General features: G+C 34.5%; 1 long non-coding RNA gene across 1 annotated transcript in view; it reads right to left on the bottom strand.

The window, feature by feature from the left end:
* The window catches only part of LOC127553363 (uncharacterized), a 30,764-nt gene extending 24,178 nt beyond the window's left edge, over window positions 1–6,586 (bottom strand). The window contains exon 1 of the long non-coding RNA XR_007951729.1: window positions 6,122–6,586. This is a non-coding gene — a long non-coding RNA (uncharacterized LOC127553363). The remainder of the gene's footprint in view (window positions 1–6,121) is intronic.
* Window positions 6,587–14,465: the final 7,879 nt, after the last annotated feature.

Raw genomic sequence — 14,465 nt, 5'->3', positions numbered from 1 at the left:
AGTTGGAAGCAACAGTGTTGCAAATTATTCATGGATCAGGCTGATAAAGCATCTGGCAACAGGGAGCAGCTACTTCTACTTCCTCTGCTTTTGTCCCTCCCCAAACTAAGGTCTCTAGCATTTTTATCTTACTTGTCTTGCCTAAGGGAAGAGACTTCATCTGTTTCAGTCATTTGTACACACACTTAATTTTGGATCACCATAAGTTAAAAAGGGTTTATTATTATGCAGGAGACAGAAAGAAAACAGTCACAGAATAGGTATACATGCTTTGATACAGGAAGAACAAAGACCCCTTTATCATGCATTTCTGGAATAAGATCATCATGCTTCCACATGATCTTGCTAGAATCAGAGAATCTGGCTCCAAGGGCTGGACCCTCACTTACTAATCCCCCTCACCAGCCCTCCTAGTATAAAGGGTTGCCAAGGCCCCAAGTCCTCAAACATCATGCTTTACAATGCTCCCTTTTCCTCCTTCTGAGACACAATAATAAACCTAAATTATCCAATCTCTTGTATTTGTCCATAAATCCAATGGAATGAATGAAAAAATTATTAAATGCTTATTATATGTCAAATGCTATGCTAAATATTAAGGATTTGAACATAAAAAGCAAGCTAGAACCTGCTCTCAGGAAGCTTTCTTTGTAATGGGAAAAAGGCAACATTTTATGGAGGAATAATCATAAAGAAGCATTTTGGGTTTAGTAACATTACAAGGATTATTGAGTATAATCACAGAAGAAGCATAGAGGAGTGTTGATTTTATTATTGTTCCCACTGGAAGAGAGGGAGGAGAGGAGTGGATTATACAAGTCCATAGGGGAAAAAGATAAATGAAATACATCATTATGGGTCTGATGGAGCCTCGGTAGCAAGAATTTTAAGCAATCAGGAGATCAGGACCTAAGGAGGAATGCTAGAGCACCTAGTTGAGAGGCAAATGGTGAAGCACAATATGACAGATAGCATAGCTCCATGATTTGAGGGTTAAAGAAGCCAGATGAACAAAAATCTGCCAGATAAAGTTGGAAGCTGCTTCTCAAACAGTGTCTTTTAGCAGCACTAGAATAATTCACATTTGATTGAGATATTCTTTTCCCACTTTTTCCAGTGTCTTTGTGGTAAATTTCAAAATACCTTTCCTTTTAATGAAACTGGTAAAAGTATCTACCATTGTCAGCAGGTTGAATGAATTGCTAAACTAAAGCAGAAATTAAATTTAACATCACCTTGGACCCTAAATGTCTTTATGACAAAATGTTCCTTGGAAAGCACCTTATTGCCACACTTCTCTTGCCAAGACTGTAGCATCTTTATTCTTGCCAATTTTTTATTGCTTATGCCATTTCTTAGCTATCATCCCTACATAAAATATAGCAGGGCTCCTGATTTTAAAAGGGAGTTTTGTACACTTTCTTTTCACTTCCATTTCTTCCTATTTTTCTGAAACTTATTCCAGCTTGTCTAGGAAACTCTCCTCCCCCCACTATCCTTCTCATTCTTTTTCATGGGGTGATGAAGGGGAAAGGAAATAAGAATTTTTAAGTGCCTACTGTATGTGTTAGGAACTGTGTTGGAACACTATATGAATATCTAAGTGATCCTCATAATAATCCTGTGAAACAAATGATATTATTATTATTATTCCCAGTTTATAGATGAGGAAACTGAGGGAAGAAGGAAGTTAAATCATTTTTTGCTCAGAATCACAAGGTAAATATCCAAAGCTGGATTTGAATTCAGATCTTTCTGACTTCAGAAATCGTGGTCTATCAACTATTCCACTTAGATGCCTCACAAGTGAAAGTCATGGAAAGTTGTTAAATCAGAGCTATTTAATATTGTCATTAATTATGTAGATGAAGGCATAGATTGCACATTTAATCAGATTTGCAGATGACAGAAGGCTGGGAGAGTGCTAACTTGTTCAATGTCCAGGTTAGGATCTTGACTGGCTAGAAATTGGGTTGAATTTTATAGATCTAAATGTAAAATTTTACACTTGGGTTATAAAAAAAATTAACTGCCTAAGTACAAGTTTGTGGAGCTATGGCTAGTCACTTCTAGTTTTTCATGTGAAAATGGTCTACTCTCTGATAGGGTACCAGCTGCCAAGGGAGCTAATGCAGTACTAAAGTTTCATTAAGAAATATTGTGTTTGGGATACATGAAATGATAGTATTGTTGCTTTCTGCCTAGTCAGTCCACATCTATAGTATATTGAATTTGTTCTACGTGCCACATTTTATTTTATTTCATTACTTTTAAGATTCTACTTTATTTCTAGTTCCACATTTTCCCCTCCCCTTCTATCTCCAGAGGGCAAGAAAAACAGAACACATTACAAGTATCTATTGGCTTGGTGGATCATTGGATCAGGAAAACCTGAATTCAAATCTAGCCTTAGATACTTACTAGATGCGTGACCACAGAAAAGTCACTTAGCCTTGTTTGCCCCAGTTTCTTCATCTGTAAAAGGTGTTAGAGAAGGAAATGTCCACTCCAGTGTTTTTGCCAAGAAACCCCAAGTGTGGTCATGAAGAGATAAATATGACTAAGAATTTCCAATATTAGCCATGTATCTCTACCATTAAGGATAGGGAGGGAGAAGAGGGAGAGAGAGAAAGGCAGGAAGGAAGAAAGAGAGGGACAGGGAGAAGAAAGACAGGAAGAAAGAGAAGAAAGACAGGAAGAGAGAGAGAGAGAGTGAGAGAGAGAGAGAGAGAGAAAGAGAGAGAGAGAGAGAGAGAGAGAGAGAGAGAGAGAGAGAGGAAGGAAGAGGAAGAGAAGAGGGGGTAAAGGGAAAAAAGAGAGGAAGAGAAGAGAGGGAGAGGAGAGGGGGAGAGGGTGACACTTCAATTTAAGAGTCCATCAATTCTCTGTCTGAAGGTAGATAGTATATTTCCTTAAGAGATTACTGGAATTGTGGTTGATCAGATTTACCAAGTCTTTCAAAGTTGATTATCTTTACAATATTGCTGTTACTAATCTAAAACTTGTTCTCCTGGTTCTTTTCACTTCACTTAACATCTGTACATGCAAGTCTTTTCAGGTTTTTCTAAAACCATCCCATCCATCATTTCTTAATAGCACAATAGTATTCCACCACATTTATATATCACAACTTGTTCAGCCATTTCTTAACTGATGGGCATCCTCATAGTTTTCCATTTTTTGCCACTACAAAAAAGCAGTTATACATATTTATATGAGTCCTTTTCTGTTTTCATTTTATTTCTTGGGTCAAAAACCTCACATGAGTATCCCTGAGTTAAAGAGAACATGGGTACCAAATTTTAGAAGAACATGGAGACTCTGAAGAGCATCTAGGGAAAGATGATTTGGACACTGAAGATTAAAAATCATCCCAGAGTAGAGACATTTTATAGCTAGACATAGGAATGGGAGAGTGTACAGATATATTATAGTTGCCTTCAAGTATCTGAAGGGCTCTTATGTGAAGATAGCTAGGTGACATAGTAGATATAATAAAGAGCTAGAGCTAGACTTGAAGTTAGGAAGATCTGGATTCAAATTTAGTATCAGATACTTGCTAGCTGGGTGAAGCTGGGCAAATCCCTTAACTTCTGATTCAGTTTCCTCAACTATAAAATAGGAATAATCACAACACCTGTCTTCCAGGGTTGTGAAAATAAAAGAAAGTAGTTTATGTCAAGTGCTTTATAAATTTTTTAAATGCCATATAATGCTAGCTATCATCTATAGACATATGGGAAAAACACTCTAAATCATTGTTGATTAGAAAAGTGCAAATTAAAACAACTCTAAGGGAATGTTTCATACATCAGATTAGCTAGTATGATAATAAAAAGGAAAATTATAAATGTTGGAGAAGATATGGGAAAACTGGGAGACTAATGCCCTGTTGGTAGAATTGTGAACTGCTCTAACCATTCTGGAAAGCAATCTGTAACTATCCCAAAAGGCAACCAAGCTTTGTATACCCTTTGAGTTAGCAATAATACTTGAATGCCAAAAATATTTTTTTTAAAAAAGGAAAAGAACCCACATATACAAAAATATTTCTAGAAGCTCTTTCTGTGGAGGCGAGGAATTTGAAATTGAAGGAATACCCATCATTTGGGGAATTGTTGAACAAATGGCGATATATGAATGTTATACTAGTATATTATAAGAAATAACAGATGGGCAGATTTCAAAAACAACTGAAAAGACTTATGTGAAGTGAAGTGAGGAGAACCAGGTGAACAGAGAAGTACACAGTAATACCAACATTGTACCATGCTCAGCTATGAATGATTTAGCTATTCTCAACAATATAATAGTCCAAGACAATTCCAAAGGATTCATGGGGAAGAATGCTGTCCATCCTGTGAAAATACTGAGTCTCAATGAATATCAAAGCATACCATTTTCACTTTTGTGTGTGTATGTGTTTTCTTTTAGTTTGTTTCTTCTTTTACAACATGATTATTATGGAAACATGTTTATCATCTCAGGAAAAGAGGAAGAAAATTTGGGACTCAAATTTTAAAAATAAATTTTAAAAAAAAGAGGAAGAAAATTTGGGACTCAAATTTTAAAAATAAATTTTTAAATGTATCTTCACAAATAACTGGAAAAAATAAAACATTATTAAAATAAATACACATTATCTTTCATTATTATTTTTAATTATATGGAAAGCATTTATATTCACTTGTTCTACTTATACTTATTCTATTTGGTTTCTTAGGGCAACACAAGAAACAATGGATAGAAATTGCAAGTAAACAAATTTAGGCTTGTTTTCAGGAAAAACTTCTTAACTATGGTAGGCCCTATTGAAGTGTGAAATGAAAGGACTTCCACCAATTTACCAGCAGGAAATATGGACACTTCTTGGGAACATCATAGAAAGGATTCTTGATCAAACTAAGAATTAGATTAAATAGGCTCTAAAGTATATCATAAGTTCTATTCTATTTCTATATCTATCTAGAATAGAACTATTCTAGTTCTATTTCCAATGACAACTTTACATTTATGTAGCATGTTAAGATTTACATAGTGTTTTTCTTCTTTGCAGCTATGAACAGGAAGAGGTTAATGTAAATTAGTGTCATTTTTTTAAGAAGTGGAAGATTTCTGAAAAATTAAGCAACTTGTTCACAGACATGCAATTTGGATCTCAAGAATTCTCTGTTATTAAAGTAAAAATATAAAGTTAATTAGATGGCAGAATGTTGGAAACCACTTTTGAACATTAATAAAATAAGGCATAACTCACATTTGCATAGCACATCAGTTTTTGTAATGCAACAATTCTTGGCTCATCATAACTCTGTGAGATAGGTGTCACAAATTATTATCCCCATTCAACAGATGAGGACATAGGTACAGGTTGTAGCTATTTGTTTGGAAAAGATTATACAACTATTAAGTATCAGATCCAGGATCATAAATCATAAATTGAACTATCTAGTCCAATCCTCATTTTACAAATGAGTAAACTGAAGTTCAGAGAAATTTAATGACTTGCTCAAAGTCACACAAGCAGTAGATGTCAACAGCAACTTTTAAACCCTGGTTTCCTTTTTTCAAAATTAGTACTCTTTCTAGCACTCTAGAAAGAAAATTGGATATACTATCAGAGGATTGGGATTCAAATACAAATACGAACACTTGGATTTAAATAACAATTTGCTGCAGTGATGAATTCTGTGACATTGACTGACAATCTCTCTGAGTCTTAACTCCCTCTTCTCTAAAATCATGAGTTTTGAGTAATAATAACAGCTAACATTTTTATAGCTTTTATATGTGCCAGATAATTTACAATATTATCTCATTTGATCCTCACAATCATGAGAGGTAGTTCGTATTCTTCTCTCCATTTTATAGATGAGGAAATGGAAGCAAGCAGATGTTGTGACTTGCCTAGGATCATATAGCTAGCCTTTGAAGCTGTTTTTGAACCCCAAATTTATTTCCATATTTAAATCCACTTAGCATACATATTTAATTATAAAACCAATATTCTTTTCTATATAGGTGGTATTCCCTTTTAATTGTTTCTAATCTCCATTTTCTACTATTTTAAACTCTGTTTATAGCTTTAGCAAAAAATGATTGCTTTTCTCATTAAACTCACTTAAATTTAAGTAGGTCTCAGATCCTCTCCATTTGGCTTCCCTCTTCTGTCTTCCAGGCATGATAATCAATTCTTTGATTTCTCCTTTTTTTAGTCACCAGTGAGACAGCTACCTTGCTTCTTCAGCTTTTGTTTTTCAGACAGGTGGGTTTCATATGACTCCCTAGGGCTAACATGTGTGGTCTACATATCCTGGCACATATATAAAATGTCACCAGGTCAAAATACCCAAATCCATTCCTGGAATGACTTTCTTGTACTTTTACCCTGGGAATGAAGTTACCCTACATTCTCCCCTCCCCCTCCTTTCCCATTTGCTTGTTTAACTTATTTAGTATTGGGCAAACTTAGTTACTGATTTCTAGCCTGCTTGCTGTTTGTTCAGGGAAGTGCTCAACTTTCGTTTGCTAATAGAAAACAGAAATTTAAGATCACTGAAGCAATTTATAAAGAGAAAACTTGCCATATGTCCCTTGCATTTTATATATATATATATATATATAATATATAATATATATATATATATAATATATATATATATATGTGTGTGTGTGTGTGTGTGTGTGTGTGTGTGTGTGTGTGTGTGTGTATAGATGTATGTGTGTGTATATTTACATCTATTGATCTATATAAAGAGAGAGAGAAAGAGAAACAGAAAGAGAGAGAGAAAGAGACAGAGAGAGAGAGAGAGAGAAAGAGACAGAGAGAGAGAGAGAGAAAGAGACAGAGAGAGAGAGAGAGGGAGAGAGAGAAGGGGGGGTGGGAGGGGAAGACAGGGCAGGAGAGAGAGGGAAAAAGAAGGGGGGGAAAGAAGAGAGGAGACAGAGGGGAAAAAGGGTGGGGGAGGAGAGGGAGAGAGATTGATTTTCCTAACTTAGGAAAGGCTAGTTTAGTTTTTTATTTGTGGAGGAGGGTGTGCTTGTTATGACATTGTGACCTTGTAAGATCATAATTTTAAAGTGTGGAAGTTTTTAAAGCATGGAAGCAGCTGTGTGCTTCTAAATATATAACAATAAGCTTTCAAAATATGCTCTGAATACACTTTTAAGTTTAATTTACATTATTAACATTTTCTCCTTGCCTGCTTAAGTCTAAACAAACAACAAAAAATAAATTGTCTTAGATTTCCGAAGTATAAATACTCACACCAAAAAGTTTAATAAAGACTTTAAAACTAGTTTGAGCCAGTCCCAGAACATCCCTATTTAGCATCATTTAGCATAAACTCCTCAGTTTTTTACCTGAGTAAGCTAAGGTTTAGAGAGTTCAAGTGAGTTGCCCAGTGTCACACAACTAGTTAGTGGAAGGAACAGGATTGGATCTTCTGCCTTCACTCACCCTAACCAGCAATCTTCCCACTTAAGTTCTTACTCAATTACTTCACAGTCATGGATGAGAATTTTGAAAAACAAAGCACTCAGTGATTTCAGTGTGTTCATTTTTGTTTTATATTTTTGTTATGTTTTGTTAATTTTTGTTATATATTGTTTTGTTATAGCACAATTCCTCTGTGCTATAGTGGCTGGTCTGTTTGCTTTCACTGAAAAAAAATCTAGCCCCCCCAGAAACCAGCTTGATAATGTTTATTCAAAACCAAAATACATTACACCCAACACACACACACATACACACACACACACACACACACACATCTGTTGCATAGCTTGTAACTGAAACCATTCCAGTTTGTCTTCTCACCTTGGTATTCTCTCTAATCAAAGCTTCTACTTACACTTTACTTTCTATACTTCACAATCTTGCTTGTCCTTCTAGTTAAATTCGACTGTTATCCTGTCTTCTACTCTTGGATCCCATGCCCTTTGGGTGTATTATTGCTCGATTCTAACACTAACTCCAGATTATTTCTACCATCTTCCTTCTATGTTCTTACTCATTTTCTATTGAGTAGGATTGAAGAAATTCCCCTAAGAGTCTGACTTGGTTCACTACCAATTTATATCATCTAATTAGAGGGAGACCTTATTTCGGCATTTTACACTTCCTTAGTGGAAGACTCTAGTGATGGGACAGATTGGAGACATCAGGAAAGAGGTGGCAGAGAATGCAATGGGTAGAAGGGCCTAATGTGTTGTGGTTTCTGGGGATCATGAAGAGTCACACATAATGATAACAACAAACTGATTATCCTATTCCCCACAAAACTTCTCTCTGCACTTCTCTATTATATAATTTCTCCCTAACTCTTTCAGGATAATATGAGCATCATCTCCCCCATTACTCTAGATCTTAATATTTCTTGTGACACCATCCCTCATTTTCTCTTTTATTTTAGTCTTTGTTGAAATGAATGCAATTTTGAGCAAATATGAGAATAAAATTTGAAAATTTTATTTTCTCTAGTATATTTTCTCCATAATCTCCTCTCTCTTTAATCTTCAATCTTTTCTTATATATTGGCTCATTCCTTGCTGTCTTTAAATCACCAAAGATTTCCATTATTCTTAAAAATAATTCATATTTCTTACTATCTTTTCAAGCTATTGTTCTATATCTCACCTCCCTTTCACAGTCAAACTCTTAGGAAAAAACTTGTCCTTATTTCTTGCCTCCACATTTCCTCCTCACTTCTTAACCCTATGCAATCTGAATTCTCACCTCACTTAAACTGTTGTCTCTATATTTACTAGTGATCTTTTACTTGTCAGATCCTCAAATCTTATCCTTCTTGAGCTTTGTAGCTTGACACTGGAGCCCTATCTATTAGTGGTACGATTAAACTATTTTGAATATACTTAAACATGTGTAAGTTGCCTATGTATATGTGCATGATGGTTCCTGTTACTAGATTGTAAATTCCTTGATAATTTCATTTTGGTCTTTATAAGCCCAATACTTCGCACAGTATATATAGAGTATTTATATAGAGTAAGAGCTAAGTAAATTCATGTTCTGACCATCTTGTTTTAGACCACTATGCTCTTTGGTTCTCTTTCTACCTGTCTGATAGCATCTTCTCATTGTGCTTTACTGGATTATTGTATTTCTCACACACTCTACTTGTAGATATACACCAAAACCCAGTCATGGACCCACTTTTCTTTTCCTTTCATGCCTTCCCTTATACTGGTCTAGATCCCATCCAGAGGGCACAGCAAAAATGACCACTGTGGGAAACACTTCTACTTTTCTTTGTTTAGGATAGATGCTGATTTCCTTCCTCTTTCCAAGTCAGTTTTTAGACATACTACTTAGTTTTCAAATGTGGATGAACCAGTCCTGTGCATAATTCACAAAACACATGGCTATTCCAACCACTGAGTCACCAATTAAAATGTAGGACTGCTAGCCTTTACCATCTGCCTGACCAGTTCATCTTTTCAGCTGGAATATCATCTGACCTACCAGTATACCCTTAAAGCCATCCTTGGACCTTTCTATATCTCTACAGCAACAGGAATCCATGCCATAATTTGTGGACTATAAGCAAGAAAATGACACATCCATTGGCTATGCTATATTGAGCATTGTTTGGGATTGTCTGGGAATGAATGAACTGTAGCTACTATTTTAAGGACTGAATGGTATTAGAGAGCATCTGCCTCTGGGTTTTGAGGGAAAATACCTTACCTCCTTTATTGCTGTAAAAGTTAATCGATGTTAATTGATTACATGACAATGAAGTTTTAATCAATAGTGATTAATATTAAGAACACAATAGAATGGGGTGTCAAGCCTGTAATATTAAAAATATTTGCACTCCCTCAAGATTACCTCCAGAATCTTGAGGGGGAGATATAGCCAATCCTTGTTGATGACTAGAATTGTGAGTGTGAATTGGAATTAGAATAAGGACTTCCAGAATTTATTAAGGCTGCAATAATATAGAATTAAAAGAGAAGAGGGGCCAGAATAGAATATTGTTTCAGTTAGTATGCATTACCTGAATGAAGAACCAGCAAAGGAGACAATAAATGATTGCATTTATAGAAAAAACCTAGGATAAGGAGGAGGAGGTAATAAATAATGTGAAATACTGCAGAAAAGTCAAGAACAAGAGTTGAGAGTGGGTCATCACCTTTGGCAACTAAGAACATTGATAGCTTTGGTGAGGACCATTTCATTTGAATGATGAGAATGGAATCCAAATTGCAGAAGATTTAGGGGAAATTGAGAAAAGAAAAAGTTAGAGGTACTAAAATATATCAAAAAATACAATCAATGTTCCAGAACAAAGTATATGTTAATACTAAGGACCTAATTTTCAGTAAGCCTTTGAAGTATAAGACAGGAAGATAAACTCCTGTTTATATAATATGTCACCTTAGTCCGTAGTTTCTGAAAAACCTTTATGGCTGATATCAGCAGTAGCAGTCAAATACGATTTCTATACAACATGCTCTAGTACCTAGAGATGTAAGTTTATTTTAAAATAATAATTAAATCTATCAATCTGAAGAGTGTTATTGTTATTCCTGAATCCCTTCTCTAAACACTGGAACTTTATTGATTTGAGAAGTGAAATAGGAAGAGTGAGGACCAAAAATCAATTTGTTAAAGCAAGCAACAGAACTCTTTCTCTAATAATTGCAATTAAGAGTTATTCTTTTTTAAAATTTTAACTAGTCATTAACATTTCAGAGACAAGTTTACTTAGTTTATACACAGGCAACCTAATTTCCATGTTGATTGTTGAGTTTTGATGAGAGACAATATATTAAACTTTATCATTATACAGCATGATTCATCAGTTATGCCTCAGTTAGTGAATTGCTTACTTTATTTTGAAATAAGAAGTTAATTATTGGAATCAATTGCATAGAAAAAAAAATCTTCAGGCATACTAGTTTCAACACCCCAGAAATTCTACCATTAGCTGTGTCCATACTTGTTAATGTAAGTTTGGATGGGAATTTATTAAGTAGTAATTCCTACTAATCAACTGATGATACATAATAATTGTGTTCAATTAGTGACTAAAGGCCCTATTTACAAAACAGAAATCTTGTTTTTCCGTCACTTTTCAGTTATGTCTGCTCTTGTGATCCCAATTGCAGTTTTCTTAGCAAAAGATATAGTGGTGGTTTGCCATTTCCTTCTCCAGCTCAATTAACAGATGAGGAAAGTGAGGCAAACAAGGTTAAATTACTTAACAGGGTCACACAGCTAGAAAGTGTCTGAGGCCAGAGTAGAATTCATGAAGTTGAATTTTTCTGACTACAAATTTGGCACTTTATCCACTGAGCCACCGACATGCTCATTTTTTATTGTATGGCCTCCCCAAATTCTTGGGCACTACTGAACATAGAAATAAGTCATAATGCTATTACTTGAGTTTCTTCAGTACTGGAAGGCATCCCGTCTGAATAGTGGTATTCTTGTATAACTTTGGAAATGCATATATTTTGGATAGTAGCTTAGATCTTTTATTTAGCAACAGCTCATTAAAATGTTTTTCAAAAGGTGCTAGTTAGGTATTGTTAAAGCTGGCAATTGGCCTCCAAGTCCAGGTTCTTATGTGTAACTGTGGAGCTTTCAAAAACAAACAAATCTAGAAACATAAAAAAATTTAATGAGTAGGAAGTTCATTACAAGTGGCCAAGTGAAAGTGTTTAGTCACCTTCAACATTCTCTTTGCTTTTGTTTCATGTAGGTGTTCCAGTCTGTTGTAGTCATTTTGGCTCTCACAAAAGAAGTGGACTGACCAGTAACACTAAAGCAATAGGCCGTGATGAACTTACATTTTACATTTTTGGGGAGGAGAACAGAAAAGTCTTCATCTCATGTGTACTGAATTTAAAAAGAAGATAAAGATTCTGAGAAGGAAGGTTGAAGAGAAAGTTCATTCCAGGCAGAATGAATTAGAAACACAAGAAAAAATGATATTAGAGAAAGAATATGGTCTTTGGAGAATACAGGTCAATTGAAAAATAGATTAGATACAGACCTTAAATGTCAGGCTGATAACTACCAAATTTTTTCCTAGATATAACAAAAAAAACCACTGAAAGTATTTGAAGAGGATGTCTGAGCCTTTTAGAGATGTATATTATTATGTAACAATAAACAGAATTTCCAAAGTACCTCAAAAATTATAGAAACTCTATCATTTGAATGAATAAAATGAATGAATTAATATTAGGTCTACCCATGAATTGGTTGAAGAACATTTGTTCAAATTACATGAAAACATAATTGTATTTAGTTTATGCTCATTGTTTATCCAGGCATATAGATTATACTTATTATTTTGACTATAATAATAACAAAAATAGTGAAAAATTTAATAAACCAGTTTAAAGTTTGCAAAGCATTATACATGTATTAACCCATGTAAACTTCATGACAACCCTGCAAAATTAATATTACAGGCACTATTATCCCCATTTTACAGATGGGAAATTTGAGATTCAAAGAAGTTAAATTACTTGGCCTAAGATCATAAGTAGTATTTATGAGAAGCAAGATTTGAATGAGAGGTTTTTTTTTTTTTTTTTGTGGCTCAAATTTCAGTACTTTATTATACCCAGCTGCCTCTCAGGTAATAATAGCTAAGTTTGGGAAACCATTTTGCCTTTTAAATGTATAGATTCAGTCTAAATCAATAACTCCACTGACACCTATAATTGTTTTCAATAATGAAAAGAGCTGATCTTAGTTGTGGAAGTTTACTGCTAGGCTTTTAAAAAAAAAAACAGCTTTTTATGTGTTCTGCATCACCTATCCCTAGCACTTCCTATTCATCTTTTTGAGAATGGACCTACAGTTTCTCTAGAGCTGAAGTTGTTACTGCAAGAGAATAATCAGGTATTTTACTGGCAATAAAACTAAAAGAATAGAGGATCACTAACTTCACTGTTTCATAGCTCACATTCATTTGAAAATTCAGTATAACCATTAACAAAATGCTATCACAAGGAGACCTTCAAATGCCACCAGTATTTCTTTACTAAACATTAAAAAAAAATCATATAGAGGAGGGAGAGCCAAAAATACAGTGAGTATTTCTAATGCCTCCAAATAGATGTAAATAACATATCAGATTGAATTCAAATTGTGAAATCCAAGGAGAAAAAAATTAGTGGATCATTTTTCTAGCTCAAGTCAGTATAGAGAGGCAAAGGTCTACAGATATCGAAGAAGAGAGCTGGTCAGGAGTACAATATGTAAAACATTCAAAGCAAGGGAAAATATGTGCACCAGGACAAAAAAATTTCTCAGATCTAGCACAAAAGGGCCTAAGATTATGTATGAACAAATGGAAATAAGTAGCTGTTACTCAGTGCCAAGTTCTAGGTTTTAGATACAGTGTGGACTGAGGAGAAGACCCTCTAACCTTGGAAGGGCATTTCATGATAAACAGATATAGGGTCCTGAACTGATTCCAGAAGCCAAGACAATGCTCTCTAAACATTTTCCTTGAACAGAAACAGAAGGCTGTTTTCTAAACATTTGTCCCATCTTAGTTAAAATTCTACTTTAACTCTTTTAACAAAATTTCTTTGTTGTACTCACCCTAATTTCTGGGTCAAGAAGACTTTTCCATTGGATCAGGATCAGAGGCTTTTCCACTGAGATCGGGATCAGAGCTTTTTCCACTGAAATCCACTGAGGGGCGTGTCAGCCCCACATTGGGCGCCAAAATGTGGTGTTTTTCTTCTTTAAAATATAATCATTCTCTTTGGGAGCAAGTCTCTCGGGGAGATTTTCTGGAGGCAGCCTTAGTATCAGTTAAAAGTAAATAATCACCCAAATGCAGCCAGGTGCTAAAAGTTCTGATCTTTTATTGTCTCCAATATAGCCTGGTTAGTTTTCTTAGAGGCCTCTCTCTCTCTCTCCTTGGTTCTTGGTTAAGAATGAACAAAAAAAATCCCAACAGTTTGTTGTCAGATATTCAAGAGAATGATGCCCAAACATCTATAAGCAAAGTCAGAAAGGAAAACACAATTTGGGTATAAATTCATCTAGATTTCTTGAAGAGATAAAGAGTCCCAAAATTTTAAATAAAACAAATGAAATAAGAATACTAGAGAAAAAACGGAAAAAAAGAGTTGTACAAGAAAGAATTGGAAAGAAAACTAAGTTTGTCAAAAGAGGCACAAAATCTTTCCAAAGTAAGAAAGGTGCTCAAAATTAAAATGGATTCAATAGGAGATAATGGAGTCATGAAACAATAAGAAATATTAATTCAAAGTAAAAGAACTAAAAAAGTAGAAGAAAACATGATATTTCATAGTAAAAACAGTTGATCTAGAAAATATATCAAGGATAAAGATATGCTTTTAAAATATCATTGGAGTATATAGATATAACTATGTCTAATTGTAGCCTTCTTTGGTTAGGGGGGGAAGGGTTAAAAAAAATAAAGTAAAAAGTGCCCAGTAGA

Source organism: Antechinus flavipes, chromosome 3 (assembly GCF_016432865.1).
Source record: "Antechinus flavipes isolate AdamAnt ecotype Samford, QLD, Australia chromosome 3, AdamAnt_v2, whole genome shotgun sequence".
Lineage (NCBI taxonomy): Eukaryota > Metazoa > Chordata > Mammalia > Dasyuromorphia > Dasyuridae > Antechinus > Antechinus flavipes.
The sequence above is the reverse complement of the archived record's forward strand: the minus strand, read 5'-3'. Positions and strand labels throughout refer to the sequence as shown.